The following is a 21,648-nucleotide window of genomic DNA, read 5'->3' as shown; positions in this document are numbered from 1 at the left end:
ATAAAAAATTTAAAAAAAATTAATTAATTAAAAAAAAAAGCTTTTAACCATTTGAATAATTTGCCTAGATGACAAATATTCTGTGTTATCAGACAAATATACTTATTGCTATATATGTTGAAAAACCCATAGCCAACATCATATTCACCGTTAAGAGACTGAAATCTTCCCCCTAAAATCAGGAATGAGAAAAGAATGCCTACTGTCATCACTGTTATTCAACATTGTGCTACAAGTTCTGCAAGAGCAATCAGGCAAGAAAAAAAAATTAAAGGCATCCACATCTGAAAGGAAGTAGTAAAACTTTCATTAATTGCAGATGATATGATCCTACACTTGGAAATCTAAACAGAGCTACTTGAGACAACTGTTTGTGTTATTCCTGAATAAGGGAATTGGAGGGAGGTCCCTGCTGCATGGAAGGAGTTCCTGCTTCATGACCTTTATATTCCTTAAGATGTAAGGGGACGAATTATCCTATTGTGGCAGGAAAACTGGTGTAGCAACGTTAGGAGGACTGATAAAATAGGGGCTTTTGAGAAGAGAAGAAAAAAAATGTATATGTACTTTTGGTTTTGGCCAAATTTTTTATTTAGTATTCTGTAGTTGTTTAACACACTTATTGGGGGAGGGAAAAGGGAAGGTTTTTTCTTGCAGATTCTTAAGAAGATGTCAGAAAGGCAAAATATAGCCAGCATTATCCATTTGCTTTTTTGGGTTTACTGGGTAAATAGCACTTTCCTTACTTAAACATCTTATCTCAGGTTTTTCATACTGAGAACATTGAGATTTTGGTTTGAAGATATCCTGAAATCCTAAGAGTAGCATTACCCTGAGCACCCTCTAAAATCTAAGCTTGTGTGTGTAAGAAGAAAGATTCATCTTTCCAGTTTAGATGGCTAAATATTTGTGGAAGCTCTTAGGAGTGCTTGCCACATGTACTGGGAAAAATCAGAAAGTGGCCTTTAGGGACACTTTTACTTGGAAAGTTATAACACTAATACACAAATCAGGTCTTACGCATTTAGCATTTGCTTGTTGAAAGTAATGTCATAAATCAAATAAAATTAACCATGTTTTACTTTTTCCTCACAAGAGCATAAAGTTTATGGAGTGGAACTTAACAGGAAATGTTAGAAAGATAACACAGTTTTTCCTTAGTAATCCTTCAGTAGTTATAACAGTTTCTATTTTTTGTTTGTTTCTTAACAAGAGGCAAATTTGAATAGCTGTTGAGAGAATGTGAGGGGATAACTGCATAGGAGTTTTCTGTGGACTGGGAAATAATGGGTGGGGGTGGATTGTGGAAGGGTGGGAAGGCATCCCAAGCAGATAGAACTGCTTGGGCAAAGACCTCAGGGTCTTTATTAAAGAATATGGTATGTGTGGAGAGTTAACAGTATTTTGGATGCCTGGAGAGAAGGATGTATATAGGGCCATAGAGGGTTTCTAAGCTATTTTAAGAAATTTGAATTATTATTACAATTTTTTTTTTTTTTTGCATGGGCAGGCACCAGGAAACGAACCCGGGTCTCTGGCATGGCAAGCAGGAATTCTGCCACTGGGCCATCACTGCCCACCCAAAATGACTTTTTTTTTTGCATGGGCAGGCACCGGGAATCGAACCCAGGTCTCTGGCATGGCAGGTGAGAACTCTGCCACCATGGCCTGCCCAGAAATTTGAAATATTTTTAGGCAAAGGGGAGTCTCTGAAGATTTTTTTTTTACCTCTGAAGATTTTAATCAGAGAAATGAAATGATCATTTTTGTGTTTTGCAAAGGTAATTGGTGGCAACTTAGAGAAATACTTAGAAGAGGGTTAGTATTAAGGAGAAGAGACTGGTTAGGAGGCTGCTATATTAGTCCATGCAAGAGATGTTGAAATCATAATAGACCAGATTATGCAGAGGAGGAAACAAACCCGTATCTCAGTAGTTTGAAACAGCAGTTTCTCACTCCTCCTGTATGTCCTGCAGTTCTTAGTGGCTAGAGACTTTCTTATAACAGTTGTTTTAGGGTTAAAGGAGACAGAGGGGCGCAAATGTGATAGGAGTAAAGAGGGGTAGGAGCTGAGAAGAGCAGATGAATCCAGGGGAAGTGTGGAGGAAGAGGAAAGAGATTGTTGGTACCTGTCTTGGGTGACTGGATAAGAAAGGGGCAGGTTTGGGGTTATAGGAGAGTTGGTAGAGAATTCAGTTTTGGAAATGTGTTGCCACTAATTGTCTAGATGGATCTGAAACTTGAAAGACATAAGAAGGAAGTCCTCTGCACAGAAAGGGGGTTCAAGCTATGATAGTGAATGAGATCATCCAGGGCAAACTTGTGGAGTGATAGGGAACCGGGATTAAACATCAGAAAGTACCAAATTTAAGGGGTACTCCTGGCCTGATGACATTGGATTTTAATGTAAAGATTGACATTTTTTGGGTCAAGGCAGTCTGTGCCTGTTTTTTTTTTTTTTTTTTATTAATTAAAAAAAATTAACTAACACAACATTTAGAAATCATTCCATTCTACATATGCAATCAGTAATTCTTAATATCATCACATAGATGTATGATCATCATTTCTTAGTACATATGCATCGATTTAGAAAAAGAAATAGCAAGACAACAGAAAAAGAAATAAATGATAATATAGAGAAAAAATAAAAATAAAAATAAAAAATATAAAAATATATAAGAAAAAAAACAACTATAGCTCAGATGCAGCTTCATTCAGTGTTTTAACATAATTACATTACAATTAGGTAGTATTGTGCTGTCCATTTTTTTTTTTTTTTTAGAAATACCATTCTACATATGCAATCAGTAATTCTTAACATCATCACATAGATGCATGATCATCGTTTCTTAGTACATTTGCATCGGTTTAGAGGAACTAGCAATATAACCGAAAAAGATATAGAATGTTAATATAGAGAAAAAAAATAAAAGTAATAATAGTAAGAACAAAACAAAACAAAACAAAAACCTATAGCTCGGATGCAGCTTCATTCAGTGTTTTAACATGATTACTTTATAATTAGGTATTATTGTGCTGTCCATTTTTGAGTTTTTGTATCTAGTCCTATTGCACAGTCTGTATCCCATCAGCTCCAATTACCCATTATCTTACCCTGTTTCTAACTCCTGCTGAACTCTGTTACCAATGACATATTCCAAGTTTATTCTCGAGTGTCGATTCACATCATTGGGACCATACAGTATTTGTCTTTTAGTTTTTGGCTAGACTCACTCAGCATAATGTTCTCTAGGTCCATCCATGTTATTACATGCTTCATAAGTTTATCCTGCCTTAAAGCTGCATAATATTCCATCGTATGTATATACCACAGTTTGTTTAGCCACTCGTCTGTTGATGGACATTTTGGCTGTTTCCATCTCTTTGCAATTGTAAATAACGCTGCTATAAACATTGGTGTGCAAATGTCCGTTTGAGTTTTTGCCCTTAATTCCTTTGAGTAGATTCCCAGCAATGGTATTGCTGGGTCGTATGGCAATTCTATATTCAGCTTTTTGAGGAACCGCCAAACTGCCTTCCACAGTGGTTGCACCATTTGACATTCCCACCAACAGTGGATAAGTGTGCCTCTTTCTCCGCATCCTCTCCAGCACTTGTCATTTTCTGTTTTGTTGATAATGGCCATTCTGGTGGGTGTGAGATGATATCTCATTGTGGTTTTGATTTGCATTTCTCTAATGGCCAGGGAAGTCTGTGCCGGTTTTGACAAGAAACCCCATATGAGGGTCATCTGTAAGCTGTGCTTTTTGTTCACACCCCCACCTCCTGCTTTTTATTTTGAAAAATTTCAGAGCTATAGAAAAGGTAAAAGAATGATAGAATGAGTACCAGTATAACTTTTACATGTTTTTAACTGTCGATAACATTTTGCCACATTTGCTTTCTCTCTCACCCTTTCTCTTTCTTTTTCCATCTCTATACATACTCATATACGTACACATACTCCATTAGAAAATATGTTGCAGTATGCTTCACCTTAAATTTCTTAAGTATCTATTGCCTAATAACAAGGATGTTGTCCTATATCACCACAATACTATTATTAAACTCATTATTACAGTCAAAATGTTTTACAATAATATATGTTTATCATTTCCTCAATTATCTTTACGTTTTACAGCTTTTTCCCCTCAATTTTGGATTTATTCAAAGATCATGTGTTACAATTAATTGTTGTGTCTTTTTTTAGTCTCTTTTAATCCAGAACAGTTATCTTCCCCTTTTTGTTTTTTACATCACTGAAATTTTTTTTTGAGTCCAGTCCAGTTGTTTTGAGGACTGTTCTACAATTTGGATTTGCTCTGAGAAACCCAGGTTAAACATTTTTGGCAAGAATACTGCATAGATAATAGTGTGTATTTCTCAGTGCACATGATGTTGCTTTGTCCCATTGTTGGTGATGTTAGATTTGATCACTTGGTTAAGTTGCTTGTTAGATTTTTTCATTATAAGGTACCTTTCCTCTTTTGTAATTAAGAAACAATATGTAGGGTGATACTTTTAAATCACCTGACTCTTGTATTCCTCAACAACCCTGGGACTGTTGTTCTTCAACAACCTTTTACCCAGTGTTTTTAGTACCCATAGGTGATATTTGCCTGCGTTGGTTATTACGTTGGTGATTGCAAATATTGATTTTCTCATTCCTTCTACATTTACTAGTTGGCATTGTTTTATAGAGGAGTACTTTCCTTTGCTCCCCCCACCCCACTTTTTTAGTTGAATTACTTAGGTTCCGTATTTTTTAAAACTTGAATATTATAATCCATTACTGTCATTTTTAATACTAAAATTGTCCAAAATTTGGTCAGTTGCAGCCATTTCAAGCTGGCTTTTAGGTCCTTTTGATGGGTCATCAGTTTTGAGTATTTTCTTATACTCTGGCTCTCCTTGTACTTGACTTGCCCTAGACCTGGAATCAGTAATTTCTGTGAGGGATCCTGGTGATTCCTTTAGTGGGGAATGGTTCTTTAAAGAGGAATTGCTTCCCGTTCTTCATTATCTATCCTTTACTATCCTCATGAAATCAGTTATTTCCAGCAGAACAATAGAGTAGATTCAGATCTAAGAGCCTTCTGTATCTTCCGAGGTGTGTTTGATAATAAAATGTCTAAATTGAATTATTTTTCAAAATGAAGTGCCTATTTTCAAATAGGCAGCTGTGATGATTTGTCGTGGGAGACAGAGTATTGCACATAAGATTGGCATTGGTTTTGGTTCTTTTTCCTACCTTGTTGATGACATGTGAAGATGAAAATAAGTTTTTATAGCCATCTTACTCTCATGTAATCCAAGCTTTTTCTCCCTCTGGTGTAATAACTCAGGAGTCATTTCCTTCTTTCTATCTTTTGTTGTTTGAATTAAAATTTCTCGCAGATAGGGAAGCTTCTAAACCCAGTCTCTTGTATTTTGCTTTGAACCTGCATCTTGCATTATCTGCACATATATTTTGCATATTGGTTGTGAATACAGTCAAGGAAACAAACATGAAATTACGATGTTTATTGTATTGAACAAGTCTGCTGGAGTATAGTTTTCTGGCTTCTTTTCAGGCCTGAATATTTCAGAAAATCCAAAGTAGGATCAAGTTTAGAATTGGGATCTGCTACACCAACATCAATTATAGTCCAACAGCTTGAGAATGTACTTATTCTCTAGGACTGTGTATGAAATGAGACATATTAGTTCCTCTCACAAAAATACTTTGCGCTAAAGGTGAAAATCATTAAACCTAACTGTATATTCCTTTAATGTGAAAACATGTAAATAAGCTGTGAGGAAGGTGATGATGTACTATTAACATTTCCTGTGGAAATATTTAAAATCTTGCCTATTTTCCTGAAAGAAATATAAAATATTTTTTGAAGGGTGGAAGGAGTTGGTCATTTCCAGAAGTCATAGGGAAATTTTAATTAACACCGTTACTAACTGCTCTAGTTTGCTAGCTGCTGGAATGCAATATACCAGAAACTGGATGGCTTTTAAAAGGGAGAATTTAATGAGTTGCTGGTTTACTGTTCTAAGGCCGAGAAAATGTCCCAGTTAAAACAAGTCTATAGTAATGTCCAATCAGAGGCATCCAGGGAAAGATACCTTGGTTCAAGAAGGCCGATGAAGTTCAGGGTTTCTCTCTCAAGTGAGAAGGCACATGGCGAACACAGTCAGGGCTTCTCTCTCAGCTGGAAGGGCACATGGCCGATACAGCGTCATCTGCTAGCTTCTCCTGGCTTCCTGTTTCGTGAAGCTCCCCGGGAGGCGTCTTCCTTCTATATCTCCAAAGGTCGCTGGCTGGTGGACTCTGCTTCGTAGTGTCACTCTCTCTGAATCTCTCATTCTCCAAAATATTTCCTCTTTTATAGGACTCCAATAAACCAATCATGACCCACTCAAATGGGTGGAGACATGTCATCCCTAATCCAGTTTAACAACCATTCTTGACTAAATCACATCAACCAGCGAGATGATCTCATTACAATTTCAAATATACAGTATTGAATAGGGATTATTCTACCTTTATGAAATGGGATTTATATTAAAACATGGCTTTTCTTAGGGGGCATACTTCCTTTCAAACCAGCACACTAACCCATCAGTCAATTGAATACCTTATATATATTTTTTAATTTATGTGGAAGACTGCCCTAAGATTACTTAAGAAGTTAGCTGTCTGGCAACATAAAAATGCAGATATTAACATGAATTGCTGCCTTCCACTATTTCTATTACTTAATAAATTTAAAACCATGTAGAACTCCTGCAGAATTGAAATCTCTGGGGATTTTAATAGTCAAGACAGATAACATTCTGCTTTTCAAAGGAAGAAAAAAGGTACATTCAAATTAATTTTTGCACTCTTACCAAATTACTTAATTAAGACACAGAGTCCAGTGAGAAGTCAGAATTTGTCCTGAGAATTTTATTTGGCTATTGCTGAAAACTTTTTAGAGTGTGGGCTCAGAGTGTGAAAGGAATAATATTTTTTCCCTCCCAGGGAATCTTTGGAGGCTATCAATGATCCTTTCTCCAGTGTCCCACTAAATTATACTTGATGAGTATAGTTTACACTTCATTTGGATGGATGAGGCTATACCTCTGAGCTAGAGATCAGGTGAGCATTACACTTGGATGCTTGTGGGTGAATTTTAAGACACTGGAAGTGTTTTGTATAAGTGTAAATTTAGACACAGTTTAGCATGTGTCAAGAAAATTAGTTATTCCATGTACATTTAGCTGTATATGAAATGTGAGGATTTGTGATAGGACCACAACACAATAAATAGTAAATAAAGAAAACGAATAAGTAATTTAAGTTAAATATGTTAAAATGAGTGCATATGTTGTGTTTATGACCTGATTTGGTACTTGGAAAAGTAGGATCTGGAGTTGGAAAATTTAGGGACATTTAAAAATGTATTATAAACCAACAAGAAAAATCCATAAAAATGGAATGTATAGTTATTCTGACCTTGGATTGGTACAAATGGTGAAATGTAAAAAAATTGAAAAGTAAGGCCACATATTACTACCATTAAAGTTAAGTCTACATACTTTTTTCCCCTTTGTGTTGGATCTGGCATAGATCAGTTTTAGGAGAGAGATTTGCTCCTTGGAGAAATAAGCTGCCTTCAGAGGACTTGCTGTTTGCTAAGACAAATGGTTTTTTGGGTAGTGGGATGGTTTTAATTTTTGTTTTGCTTATATCTGTGTTCGAGTTTGCTAGCTGCCAGAATGCAATATAGCAGAAACAGAATGGCTTTTAAAAGGGGAATTTAATAAGTTTCTAGTTTACAGTTCTAAGGCTGCGAAAATGTCCCAATTAAACAAGTCTATAGAAATGTCCAATCTAAGGCATCCAGGGGAAGATACCGTGGTTCAAGAAGGCCGATGAAGTTCACTGTTTCTCTCTCATATGAAAAGGCACATGGCAAACACAGTCAGGGCTTCTCTTTCAGCTGGAAGGGCACATGGCGAACATGGTGTCATCTGCTAGCTTTTTCTCCTGGCTTCTGGTTTCATGAAGCTCCTCAGGAGGTGTTTTCCTTCTTCATCTCCAAAGGTCGCTGGCTCGTGGACTCTTTGCTTTGTGGTGCTGCAGCATTCTCTGCTCTCTCCGAATTTCTCATTCTCCGAAACGTTTCCTCTTTTATAGGACTCCAGTAAACTTATCAAGACCCACCCAGATGGGTGGAGACATGCCATCACCTAACCCAGTTTAACAACACTCTTGATTAAATCACATCTCCAGGGGGATGATCTGATTACAGTTTCAAATATATAGTATTGAATAGGGATTATTCTGCCTTTATGAAATGGGATTTTGATTAAAACATGAGTTTTCTAGGGTACATACATCCTTTCAAACCAGCACAGTCTATGTATAAAGCATATGTATTTCTTTTATAATTTGAATAAAACAATGATTTAAAATTTTTTAAAAGGATAAGGGGACTTATAAATCAACTCTAAACTTATAAGTCCATTGATGGACCTGTTCCTCAGTGTTCCTGATTGATCTTCCAGTTAGCTATTGGGTTCTTTGTTTTTGGGGCTTTATAACTATTCATTTGGGTAGACTCTTTTTTTATATGAAGCTGAAGTTTTGTTGTTTTTTAAAAATAATTTTTATTATGTTAACATATGCTACACGAAAGTTACCACCTTTTTTTATTAGAGCAGTTCTAAGTTTACAGAAGAATCATGCAGAAAATACAGAGTTCCCTGGTTTCTTTACTGAGAAAAATGTAATTGTGCATGAGGGCTTAATGAATCCAAACCTGTGTCATGCTTGTGTGCACACCTATTTAAACACTGGAAATAAAATTTGTTTTAGTGAAAAAAGAAATCAATAAAAAAAAAGAAAATACAGAGTTCCCATATATACTGTCTCCCTTCCTCCTCTAGTTTTCCCTATTATTTACATTTTGCATTAATGTAGTAACTTTGTTACAATTGACGAACCACTAGTGTTATGTTATTAATCATAGTCCATAGTTTGTATTAAGATTCACTCTTTGTGTTGTATGGTTCTTTTTTTTTTTTTTTTTAATTCTGGTAAGACATATACAACATAAAATTTCCCATTTTAACCACTTTCAAGTATACAGTTCAGTGATGTTAATTACATTACAATTACAATACAGTTACATTACAATATTGTGCTACTGTCAACACCATCCATTACTAAAACTTTTCCACCTCCCCAAACAGTAACTACCAATTAAATATTACCTTCTCATTCTCCACACCAACCCCTGCCTCTGGTAACTTTTATTCTGATTTCTGACTCTATGAATTTGCATTTATTAATTATTTCATAAGTGAGGTAATACAATACTTTTCCTTTTTTATCTGGCTTATTTCACTCAACAGGATGTCTTCAGGGTTCATCCGTGTCGTCACATGTAAACAGAAGTTTATTCCTTTTTGTGGCTGAATAATATTCCATTGTATTGTTTATAATATTTTGTTTATCTCTTTATCTGTTAATGGACTTTTGGGTTGCCTCCACCATTTGATAACTGTAAAAAATGCTGCTATGAGCATCAATGTGCAAATATCCTTTCAAGCACCTGCTTTCAATTCTTTTGGGTATATACCTAGAAGTGAGATTGTCAGCTCATATAGTAATTATATACTTAACTTTCTGAGGAACTTCTTAACTGTTTTCCATAGTGACTACATGGTTTTACATTCCTACCAACAATGTACAAGGATTTCTATTTCCTCCACATCCTTGTCAGCACTTGTTATTTCCTGTTTTTTTAAACATTTTTAATTGTGACATATAATGTATTTACAAAACTGTGATAAATTTCAAAGTACATTTTAACAAATATTATAGAACAAATTTCAGTGTATAGTATAGGTTATAGTTCCACAATTTCAGGTATTTCCTTCCACCTGCTTTAGACATTGGAGACTAAAAAGAAATATCATTATAATAATTCAGTAGATGCTCATTTATTAAATCTTATCTTCTCTACAGTAACTCCTCCTTCTCCTTTGGTCCTTCTCCCAGTTTTTAGGATATTTGGACAATGACCCTCCTAACTTCTTCATGTTGAAAAGGGTTGTCGACGATGTAGGTTTGGGGGATGCAACTGGTTTATGCTCTTGGAGAGACTGTCAGCTCTGGGTTTCAGGGCTTATCTGGCCTAGAAACCATCTAGAGGTTATAGGTTTCTGAAAAATAAACTTAGGAAGTGAAACTTATAGAGTCTCAGATAGAGCCCTGGGTATTCTTTAAGGTTTACAGGAATACTGTTGGTTGGGGCTTGGCATACTATGGCAATTAGCAATATCTAGCTGAAGCTTGTGTAAGAGTAACCTCCAGAATAAGGAACCGAGTGTGGGGACGTGAATGGACATTTGCACACTGATGTTTATGGTGGCAGTGTTCATGATTCACAATGGATGGATGTGGCCTAAAGGAATGGAAGGGGAAACTATAGTGTATACATATAATGGACTACTGAGCAGTCTCAAGAAGGAATGAAGTTGTGAGGCATGCAGCTAGGTGTATGAACCTTAAGAACTGTATGTTGATTGAAATGTCAGGAACAAAAAGACAAATATTATCATGCCATAATCATGTAGATTAACTATAATATAAAAACTCAGTGAACTGAAGTCAAGAACATAGGTTATCAGGTTTGAATGTGTGGTGGACCCCAGAAAAGCCATGTCCTTGAATCCTCATTCAATATTGCTGGCTGTGAGCATTTTCCAATGGAAATGTGGTCCCACCCAGTTGTGGATGGTAACTTTTGATCAGATAGCTTCCATGGAGTTGTGACTCCACCCATTAATCCTTTAAAAGTGGAAACATTTTGGAGAGAGTCCTTTTTGTAGAGCCACGAGAAAGCCAGCAGCTGCTCCCATGTTCACCATGTGCCCTGCCAACTAAGAGAGAAATGTGAACGTCATCAGCCTTCTTGAACTAAGATATCTTTCCCTGGGTGCCTTAGATTGGACATTTCTATAGACTTGTTTTAATTGGGACATGTTCTTGGCCTGAGAACTGTAAACTAGCAACTTATTAAATTTCCCTTTTTAAAAGCCTTTCCGTTTCTGATATATTGCGTTCTGGCAGCTAACAAACTAGAACAAGACCTTATTGTAAACGATCCTAGATTGGAAGCTCTTACAGCAGTCACATATATTCAGGAGGTGTAACTGTTAATTCTGAATTCTGAGATACTGAGCTGTTTGTTTATAACATGGTCTTTCCCAGATATTTCCGGTATTTATGTGACACCTGAGATTCAGAGTTAGAGGTCTGAAGCTTTGAAAGTCAGAATTACCCTAAACAGAAGCTGTTTATAAAGTTGAAAAAGTGATCAGGCTTGAGATATGAATGAAGCTGATCTGGGTAGGTCTAGTGTAAATCAGAATACAAGGTAAAGGATGATATTGTCCATACGTTAAGATTTCAACTTCTGTGTGAGTCCAAAGAGAGAGATATTTATTTGGTGCAAAATTTATATTTGGGTAGTGCATTTCCTAATTTAACTTGTGTGGTCAGTTTAGTTGAACACCATAAGTGCATGGAATCTCGAATCGGGCTTTAGATTTTGTTGGTTTGTCCAGGTTAGTGTGATGCCCTGATACATCCCAGAGTAATTCGGTCAGTGAATAAAGAAGTATTTGCAAAGTCCCCTTAGAGGACTGGGGAGAAAGGAGGAAATACTCAACTTTCCCATTTGGAGAGTTCCTGATATTCCTTCAAGCAGTGGGGACAACCAAATCAATAGGTTAAGCCCTCAATCTTGGGGTTTGCCCCTATGAAACTTATTTATGTAAAGGTTAGGCTAAGCCTACTTCAAATTATGCCTAAGAGTCACCCCCAGAAGACCTCTTTTGTTGCTCAGATGTGGCCTCTCTGTCTAAGCCAACTTGGCAAGTGAACTCACTGCTTTCCCCCTCCATACAGGACATGACTCCCAGGGGTGTAAATCTCCCTGGCACTGTGGGACAGAAATCCCAGGATGAGCCAGGACCCAGCATCAAGGGATTGAGAAAGTCTTCTTGACCAAAAAGGGGAAGGGAAAAATGAGGCAAAATAAAGTTTCATGGCTGAGAGATTTCAAATAGAGTTGAGAGATTATCCTGGAGTTTATTCTTATGCAGTATATAGATATTCCTTTTCAACTTATGGTGAATTGAAGTGACTGGAGGTAAGTACCTGAAACTGTTGAGTTGTGTTCCAGTAGCCTTGATTCTTGAAGATGATCGCATCATGGTGTTATTATGAAAATCTTGTGTCTGATGCTTCTTATATCCAGGGTATGGACAGATGAGTAAAAAAATATAGATAAGTAAATAATAGTGGGGATAAAGGGTAAAGCATATTGGGTAGATGGAAATACTAGTGGTCAGTGAGAGGGAGGGGTAAGGGGTATGGTATGTGTGAGTTTTTCTTTTTATTTCTTTTTCTGGAGTGATGCACATGTTCTAAGAAATGATCATGGTGATGAATACACAACTATGTGAGAATATTATGAGCCATTGATTGTACACCATGTATGGAATGTATGTGTGTGAAGATTTCTCAATAAAAATATGTTTTTTTAAAAAAAGAGTAACTTCCAGAATAGCCTCTTGAGTCTATTTATTTTTCTTATTTTTTTATTGAGATATCTTCACACACCATACAGTCCACCCAAATTATACGATCAGCGGGTCACAATATCATCACTTAGTTGTGTATTCATCTCCATGATCATTTTTAGAGCATTTGCAATCACTCCAGAAAAAGAAGTAAAAAACAACCCATACATCCCATATCCTTACCCTTCTTTCTTGTTGACCACTAGTATTGCAATCTACCCAATTTTTTTTTTTTACCCCTTCTCCCCTCCTATTATTTATTTGTACTTTTTTTTTTTTAATTCATCTGTCTATAGCCTGGGTAAAGGATGTCAGCCAAAAATTTTCACTATCACACGGTCACATAGTAAAAGTATATAGTTACACAATCTTCTTCAAGAATAAGGCTACTGGGAAACAATTCAATGATTTCAGGTACTCCCCTTTTTATCCAGTTTTGGCATTAGAATAAGTTAGCTTCATAAAATGAGTTCGGTATTGTTCCTTTTTCCTCAAAGTTTTGGAAGAATTTGAGTAGGAATAATGTTAGTTCATTTTGGAATGTTTGGTAAAATTCCGGTTAAGCCATCTGGCCCTGGGCTTTTCTTTATAGAAAGGTTTTTGATGACTGACTGATTCTCTTTACTTGTGATTGGTTTGTTGAGGTCTTCTATTTCTTCTCAAGTCAGTATAGGTTGTTTGTGTGTTTCTAAGAAAATATCTCATCCAAGTTGTTTAATTTGTTGGCATTTAGTTGTTCATAGTATCCTCATGATTTATTTTATTTCTTTATAGTCCCTGGTAATGACCCCCACTCGTTTCTGATTTTATTTGCATTCTCTCTCTTTTTTTCTTTGTCTGCCTGGCTAAGGGTCCATGCATTTTATTGTCTCAAACAACCAGCTTTTGGTTTTGTTAATTTTCTCTATAGTTTTTTTTTTGTCTCCAATTAATTTATTTCTGCTCTAATATTTGTCATTTCTCTTTTTCTATTTGCTGTGGAGTTAGTTTGCTGTTCTTTCTGTAGTTCATCCAGGTGAGCAGCTCCTTCTTCTTCTTTAATATAGGCATTTAGGGCAATAAGTTTCCCTTTCAACACTACCTTTGCCACATCCCATAAGCTCTGTTTTGTTGCATTCTCATTTTCATTTGTCTCCAGATATTTACCAATTTCTCTTGCAATTCCTTCTTTGACCCACTGATTGTTTAAGAGTGTGTTATTTACATCAAAGGGTGAAAGTCTCCATGGCAATGTGGGAGATGACTCCCAGGGATGAATCTGGCCCTGGAACCATGGGATCAACAATTCCATCCTGACCAAAAAGGGGAAAAGAAGTGTAACTAATAAAGTATCCGTGGCAGAGAGAGTTCAAATTGAGTCAAGAGGCTACTCTGGAGGTTGTTCTTATGCAAGCTTCAGTTAGACATTGTTACGTATCATAACCTGCCAAACCCCAAGAGGATCTTTCCAGCCAATTCTAAGAACACGTAGGGCAATATATAAGATTCCTCAAGGGTTCCATGCACTAAGGTAACTTTCCAGAAACCTTCAACCTCCAGACGGGTCCATGGTCCAGATAAGTCCTGAAACCTAGCATCTCCAGAACATCATATAATTCCATCTCCCTACCCCATATTATTGACAACACCTTCCAACATGAAAAAGTTAGAATGGACATAGCCCAGACACCCATAAAAAGAGAGATGGAAAGATCAAAGATGATGGTGGTGTTATACAGTGAAGATAGAATTTAACAAATGAATATGAATGCTGAATTATTAAATTGATAAATCATTTAGTCTCCAGTATTTTAGAGCAGCTAGAAGTAAAAATCTAAAATTGTGGAATTGTAACCCATGTCAAACTCTGAAATATGTTCTATAACTAATTGTGCTATACTTTGAAATTTATTGTTGTTTTTTTTTTTGTATATACGTTTGTTCTAGTTTGCTACCTGCCAGAATGCAATATACCAGAAATGGAATGGCTTTTAAAAAGGGGAATTTAATAAGTTGCTCATTTACAGTTCTAAGGCCAAGAAAATGTCCCAATTAAAACAAGTGTGTAGAAATGTCCAATCAAAGGTATTCATCCAGGGAAAGATACCTTGGTTCAAGAATGTTGATGAAGTTCAGAGTTTCTCTCTCAAGTGAGAAGGCACATGGTGAACACAGTCAGGACTTGCCTCTTAGCTGGAAGGGCACATGGCGAACATGGCGTCATCTGCTAGCTTTTTCTCCTGGCTTCCAGTTTCATGAAGCTCCCGGGAGGCATTTTCCTTCTTCATCTCCAAAGGCCGCTGTCTCGTGGACTCTCTGGTTCATGGTGCTGTAGCATTCTCTGCTCTGTCTGAATCTCCTTCATTCTCCAAAATGTTTCCTCTTTTATAGGACTCCAGAAATTTATCAAGACCCACCCAAATGGGTGGAGAAATGTCATCACCTAGTCCAGCTTAACAGCCACTCATGATTAAATCACATCTCCAGGGAGATAATCTGATTACAGTTTCAAACATACAGTATTGAATAGGGATTATTCTGCCTTTATAAAATGGGATTTAAATTAAAACATAGTTTTGCTAGGGGACATACGTCCTTTCGAACCAACACCACATGTGTTATTTTCCACAAAAAAGAAGAAAAAAATATCAATTGTGGTGATAAAAAAATATTTAAGCCTTCTAGCCTCCTTTATTTTGGAGCAGCTAGAAGGAAAAATCTGAGAAGATGGTATGATAGTTTATGACAAACTCTGGGATCTGTCCTGTATCTACTTGTTGAAGAGTGCTTTGAAAACTATTGCTTTTTTATTTCTTTGCTTTGTATTTATACTGTACAATAAAAAAGTTAAAAAAAAAGATATATAGAAAAAAAAAGTGTGTCATTTAATCTCCATATATATGTGTAATTTCTGGTTCTTTAGTGATACTGATTCCCAGCTTCATTCTATTGTGGTCAGAGAAAATGCTTTGAATAATTTCAGTCTTTTAAAATTTATTAAGATGTGTTTTGTGTCCCAGCATATGATCTATCCTGGGAACATTCCACGAGTGCTAGAGAAGAATGTATATCCTGGTATTTTGGGGTGTAACGTTCTATATATGTCTGTTAGGTCTAATTCATTTATCTCATTGTTTAGGTTCTCTGTTTCCTTATTGATCCTGGTTGGTGGTTCAATCTGTAGAGGAGAATGGTGTATTGAAGTCTCCCACTATTATTGTTGAACTGTCTTATTGCTCCCTTCAGTTTTGCCAGTGTTTGCCTCATGTACTTTGGAGCGCCTTGATTGGGTGCATTAATGCACCATAATGCAACATTAATGGTTGATATTTTTTCTTGGCAAATTGTCCCTTTTATTAATATGTAGTGTCCTTCCTCGTCTCTTATGACATCTCTGCATTTAAAGTCTGTGTATTCTGATATTAAGTACAGCTACTCCTGCTTTCTTTTGGTTATAGCTTCATGGAACATCTTTTTCCGTCTTTTACTTTCAACCTATTTATAACCTTGGGTTTAAGATGGGTCTCTCATAAGCAGCATATAAATGGATCATATATTTTAGCCTATTCTGTCAATCTGTATTTTTTAATTTGTGAGTTAAGTCCATTATCATTCAAAGTTGTTACTGTAAAAGCATTTCTTGAATCTACCATCTTATCCTTTGGATTTTATTTGTCAGATCTCTATATTTCCCCCTCTCTTTTTATCCTTTGAATGTACCTTATTAATGCTCTTGAATTCTGTGCCCTCTTCCAGACCGCTTTCTTTTGTTTTTTTTTTTCAACCAACAGAGCTTCTTTTAGTATTTTTTGCTGAACTCCCTGTAATATTCTCTTGTTAAAAAATTCTCTCAGCATTTGTTTGTCTGTGAAAATTGTAATCTGTTTCCCTCACTTTTTTTTTTATCTTTGCATTAGTTCATGCGAGAACTTATTTATATTTGTACTGCTAATCAGTGGGACACACGAGTCTATACAAGCCTTTCAATTATGTTCACTTTTAGTATGGTAATATTACTTATGGACCCACTAATGAACTGCTGTTTCCTTACAGTTAATGTGGTATATACGTATGTTGTAACGTGCAGCAGTAAGACGAAATGACGTCCTGAAACACATGACAAGATGGATGAATCTTGAGGACATAATGCTGATTGAATCAAGCCATACACAAAAGGATAGATACTGTATAATTCCACTTTTATGACCATGGTAAAGATAAAATCAGAGGCTTTTAATACAGAATATAGGGTACTAGAGATACACAGAAGCTTGAGATGGGTGAACAGTTAGCTAATGAGGTTGAACTTAATTGTCCCTCACTTTTGAAGGACAACTTTGCTGAGTAAAGAATTCTTAGTTGGCAATTTTTCTCTTTCAGGAACTTAAATATATCGTACCACTGCCTTCTTGCCACCATGGTGCCTGTTAAGGAATCTAAACTTAGCATTACGTGGCTTCCCTTGTATGTGGTGAATTGCTTTTCTCTTGCTGCTTTCAGGACTTTATGTTTCTTTTCAATCTGATATGTGTCCTGGAGTGAATCTGTTTTGGATTTATTCTGTTTGGAGTTTGTTGGGCTTCTTTGATTTTGCATATTTATCTTTTATAACATTTGGAAAGTTTTCCCCAATTACCTTTTCAAATAATCTTCCTAGCCCTTTACTCTTGTTCTGGGACACCAGTGATTATTATATTTGTGTGCTTTGTGTTGTCCATTATTTCCCTGTAATTCAATTCAAAATTTTCCATCTTTTTCACCATTTGTTCTTTTGTGTACTCAAATTCAGTCATCCTACCCTCTAGTTTGCTTATTTTTCTTCTGCTTCTTGAAATCTGATGTTGTGTGTCTCTAGGATATATATATATTTTTTTTTCATGGGCAAGCACCGGGAAACAAACCTGGGTCTCCAGCATGGCAGGTGAGAACTCTGCCACTGAGCCACCATTGCCCTCAAGTATATTTTTAATTTGATCTATAGTATGTTTCGTTTCCATAAGATCTGCTGTTTTTCTGTTTACTCTTTAAATTCTTCTTTATGCCCTTCTAGTGTCTTCTTGATAGCCCTTATGTCATTAGCTAACTCATTGAACTTATTTTGGAGATTTGTATGAATGTCTTTGATTAGCTGTTCCAAATTCTGTGTCTCCTCTGGTGTTTTAATTTGGTCATTTGGCTGGACCGTATTTCTTCCATCTTCACATGCTTTGTGATTTTTCTCCTGCCTTCAAGGCATTTGATTATCTTGATTAGGTTATTTGGAAAGTTGATTGCCACCATTCATCTTAGATTTTGTAGCTGCTTGGGTTTGCGTTGAAGGTTTCTGTTTTGCACTTGATTTGTCAGTAATTCTCTACCAAAACATTTTATCCCTTGGTTTTAGTTGTCAGATATCTCTATATTTTTCCCTTGCCAAACCTCATGCAGGAGGTACAACTCTAATTGGAGATCCGTTGAAATCTAGGGAGAAAGCTGGTTTGTCATATTGCCCTTTCTGCGTCTTCGTAGCAATGATGCTCTTGTCTACCTCTTCCCCTCAGACCCACCTCTCCATGACTAAGTCAGCCTGCTGGGTCGGAACCCAGTCAGGTGAGAATATGGTCAAGGTCACACGTTTCTGTGCACATTGAAAGCTGCCACCCTCTGAAGCTGAGGGGTGGGCAGTATATACCTCAGCAGAGAATCCATTTGTGGGCACAATGGGTCTGGTGGTCCCTAGGCACCTGCATGGGATGACCTTGGGCTGTGGGATTGATTATTCCAACTACCCCTGCCCATAGCCAGCCTGGGAGTACCTGGTGGTGCGATGGGGCATACTCCCTCATCTCTGCCTCTCCGCCTGTGCATACTATGAATGCTCTTGGGCCTCTGTGGAGAAAGGATAGAGATTGTGGGACCCAGGGAATCTCTTTTACTGGCCAATTGTCAAATCATCTCTGATCTGTGTTTCCCGTCTTCCTGAGGGGAGGGTCCCCCAATCTCAGCCAAAACCAGGTACTCTTATCAGCTTGCCTCAGGTGCCCAGTGTAGACACTATGGACTGACAGTAAAGTCTTTGTGCAAAGGTAAACCAAGTCTGCTGGCTTCCAGGTTCCCCATGGGATCTCCTGGCTGTGGAGCGGAAAGGGAAGATTTTCCAAGGTTGCTGCGGAGGTAGGCAGGAGTGTAGCTGCTCCTTTGCCACCCACTCCTGCCTATAGGTTGCAGCCCATCTCATGTGCAGTCATGATTGCATCGGGTTCTTAGGAATATTCAGATGCTAACAGTTCCTCCCCTTCAACACTGCTTTTCTTCATCTGTCACTGGCTGAAGAACCATTGAGCTTGTAAACTGAGAACATGACTATAAAGTCCCTAAGGCCAGGTGAAGACCTAAACAGTATAGTGCATTGGCTTTAGACTACTACTGCTAACTTCCACCCTAACAACTGATTAAGTGAACAGTTCCAAGACCCATGAACTCATGGTTCCCTGTGGTGTCTCCCTCGCACCTCTATTGTAACCAGGGCTTGAGGGTTTCTCAGTGCTGCTTATCACATTTCAAACAGAGGTATGCAGCAGAAGTCAAAGTCTGAGTAATCAGCCCCTGGAAGTCAATGTTGTGGGGGAAGGTACACTGACAAACCAATTTTAAAGTTGGTGCCATTTGTTCTTGGGAGGAGAGGTAGGGCCTGGGCAGGGATGCCAGCTGGAAGGCAAAGGGCAAAGACCAGGCTCTCAGTAGGGGTAGTGATCAAGCTTGAAGGGACCACCACAGGACATGCCCAGGTACTAGGCCTGCTTCACAGTCAGCTTGGTCAGCTTCACATTCCACTTGCGCAGATGGGCTTTAGCCACTGCTTCATCCAGCTTCTGGGGCAGGAAGTAGACCTCAATGGGGTACTTGTCCAGATGGGTCCATTGCTCAATCTGTGCCAGTTACGTGGTTGGTGAAGGAGTTGCTCATCGCAAAGCTAGGGTGGCCCATAGTACAGCCCAGGTTGACTAGCCTCTCCTCAGCCAGCAGGATAATATGGTGACCATTCTTCAATCAGTAACATTCCAATGGGGGCTTAATATTCACTTTCTTCACAGTGTTCTCGTTGAGCCACTTGACATCAATCTGCACATTAAAGTGTCCGGTGTTACACGCGATGGCATCATCCTTCATCTGCTGAAAGTGCTGGCAGAGGATGATGTTGATACAGCTTGTGGTGGTGACAAAGATATTGCCAATCTTACAGGCCTCATCCTTGGTGGTCACCTCATAGCCCTCCAAGGTGACTTGCAGTGTGTTGAGGGAGTTGATCTCAGTGATGATGACATGGGCCCCAAACCCCGAGGGCCTGGTCACAGCCTTTGCCCATGTCGCCATAGCCTACGACCTTGCCTGCAGTCATCATGTCTGTGGCTGCTTGATGTCATCTATGAGGGATTCCCAGCATAGAGGTTGTCAAACTTGCTCTTTGTGACAGAGATGTTGACATTGATGGCAGGCACCTTCAGGGTCCCATTGGCCAGCATCTTGTAGAGGTTATGGACCCCATTCATGGTCTCCTTGGCTATGCCTCGGATGCTGTACTGGTTTGAAAATATTATGTATCCCAGAAAATCCAAGTATTAATCCTGATTCAGTCTTGTGGAAGCAGCCATTTCTTTTAATCCTAATTCAATACTGTGGGTTGGAAACTTTTGATTAGATTATCTCCACGAAAACTCACCACGCCCATTTGTGGGTGTGGCCTTTGATTAGATGGAAATGTGATTTCACCCATTCAAGATGCTCTTGATTAGTTTAATGGAATCCTTTAAAAGAGGGAACATTTTGGAGATAATCAGAAACCTCAGAGCCGACAGAAAGTAAATATAGATGCTTGGAGAACAGTTCCTTCAGGGAACAGAGACACATGTTTGGAGATGCTTGGAGCCTCATAGACATCACCATGAGATGTTAAGCAAACCAGAACCTGGAGAGAGTCAAGGGAAGCCAGGAGATGAAAATTAGCCCCAGAGAAACAAAGTGAGGTACCCCCACAGGAACAGAGGCTAAAAGCAACAGAACCCAAGTGCACGGAATCAGCATATGCCAGTCACATGACTACCCCGCTGATGGAGGTGTTCCTTACCCATAGGCCTTTCTTGAGTGAAGATAACCTATTGTTGGTACCTTAATTTGGATACTTTCACTTCCTTAGAACTGTAAACTTGTAACTTATTAAAATCCCTTTTTAAAAGCCATTCCAGTTCTTGTGTATGTATTCTGACAGCTTCCAAACTAATGCAGTTGCCTGACAGGAGCTGTGGGTACTTGGTGTGGATGAGAGTAGTGAGGTCACTACCATTATCCAGAACCATGTTGAGAGGCCCATCTACAGTGTCTGCTTGTCTGTTTCACCCTTCCAGGCATACACTGGTATGCTGACTTTGGCAATGGCTGCTGCTGCATGGTCCTGGGTAGAGAAGATGTTACATCTGGACCACTATACCTCGGCACCCAGGGTGACTAGGGTCTAAATGAGCACAGCCGTCTCCACAGTCATGTGCAGGCAGCTGGAGATGCGGGCACCCTTCAGTGGCTTGGGGGCCGAGTGTATCTCCCGCATGTGCATCAGGCCCAGCATCTTGTTCTCCACAATGTCCAGGGCCTTGAGTCCGCAAGAGGCCAGGCTGATGTCAGTAAATTTGTAGGGTAGTTTGACATGCTGATGGTGCTTTACACATGGAGTGATCCAATAATACCTTTTTTTTGTTTTTTTAGCTTAACCATAGGCATATTTAAATAAAGTATCCATATAATCATTGTAAAGCCTGTGTTTGCACAGTAAGTTTCATAAACCAATTTAAAATTGAGGCAACAAGAAAAAAGTTCTACAAATTCAGATAGCAAAGTTCTTAAATTCTAACTATTAAAAACTAATTTAGATACCATTTGATCAGCTGTCAAATCTGTAAATGTTCTCAACCAATAGTATCTTTTTTTTTTTTTTTTTTTGCATTTCAGTAATTTTATTGAAAGGTATATCCTTTAGTACCAAACATAGTAATAGTTTGTTAGGTT

General features: G+C 37.9%; 1 protein-coding gene and 1 pseudogene across 5 annotated transcripts in view; one reads left to right on the top strand and one right to left on the bottom strand.

Annotated features, from left to right (window-relative positions):
• The window catches only part of R3HDM2 (R3H domain containing 2), a 301,698-nt gene that overhangs the window by 43,588 nt on the left and 236,462 nt on the right, over positions 1–21,648 (top strand). Inside the window, exon 2 of one of the 5 annotated variants that reach the window (XM_077111141.1) lies at positions 7,016–7,132. The exons of 3 other annotated variants lie outside the window; for them this stretch is intronic. The gene's annotated coding sequence lies outside the window, so the exon portion shown is untranslated. Of the gene's footprint in view, positions 1–4,195; positions 7,133–21,648 lie in introns of those variants that run through there. One more of the 5 variants, XM_077111139.1, reaches the window with a different exon arrangement.
• Positions 16,536–21,338, bottom strand: LOC143642577 (adenosylhomocysteinase-like; annotated as a pseudogene).

Source organism: Tamandua tetradactyla, chromosome 7, assembly GCF_023851605.1.
Source record: "Tamandua tetradactyla isolate mTamTet1 chromosome 7, mTamTet1.pri, whole genome shotgun sequence".
Lineage (NCBI taxonomy): Eukaryota > Metazoa > Chordata > Mammalia > Pilosa > Myrmecophagidae > Tamandua > Tamandua tetradactyla.
The sequence above is the reverse complement of the archived record's forward strand: the minus strand, read 5'-3'. Positions and strand labels throughout refer to the sequence as shown.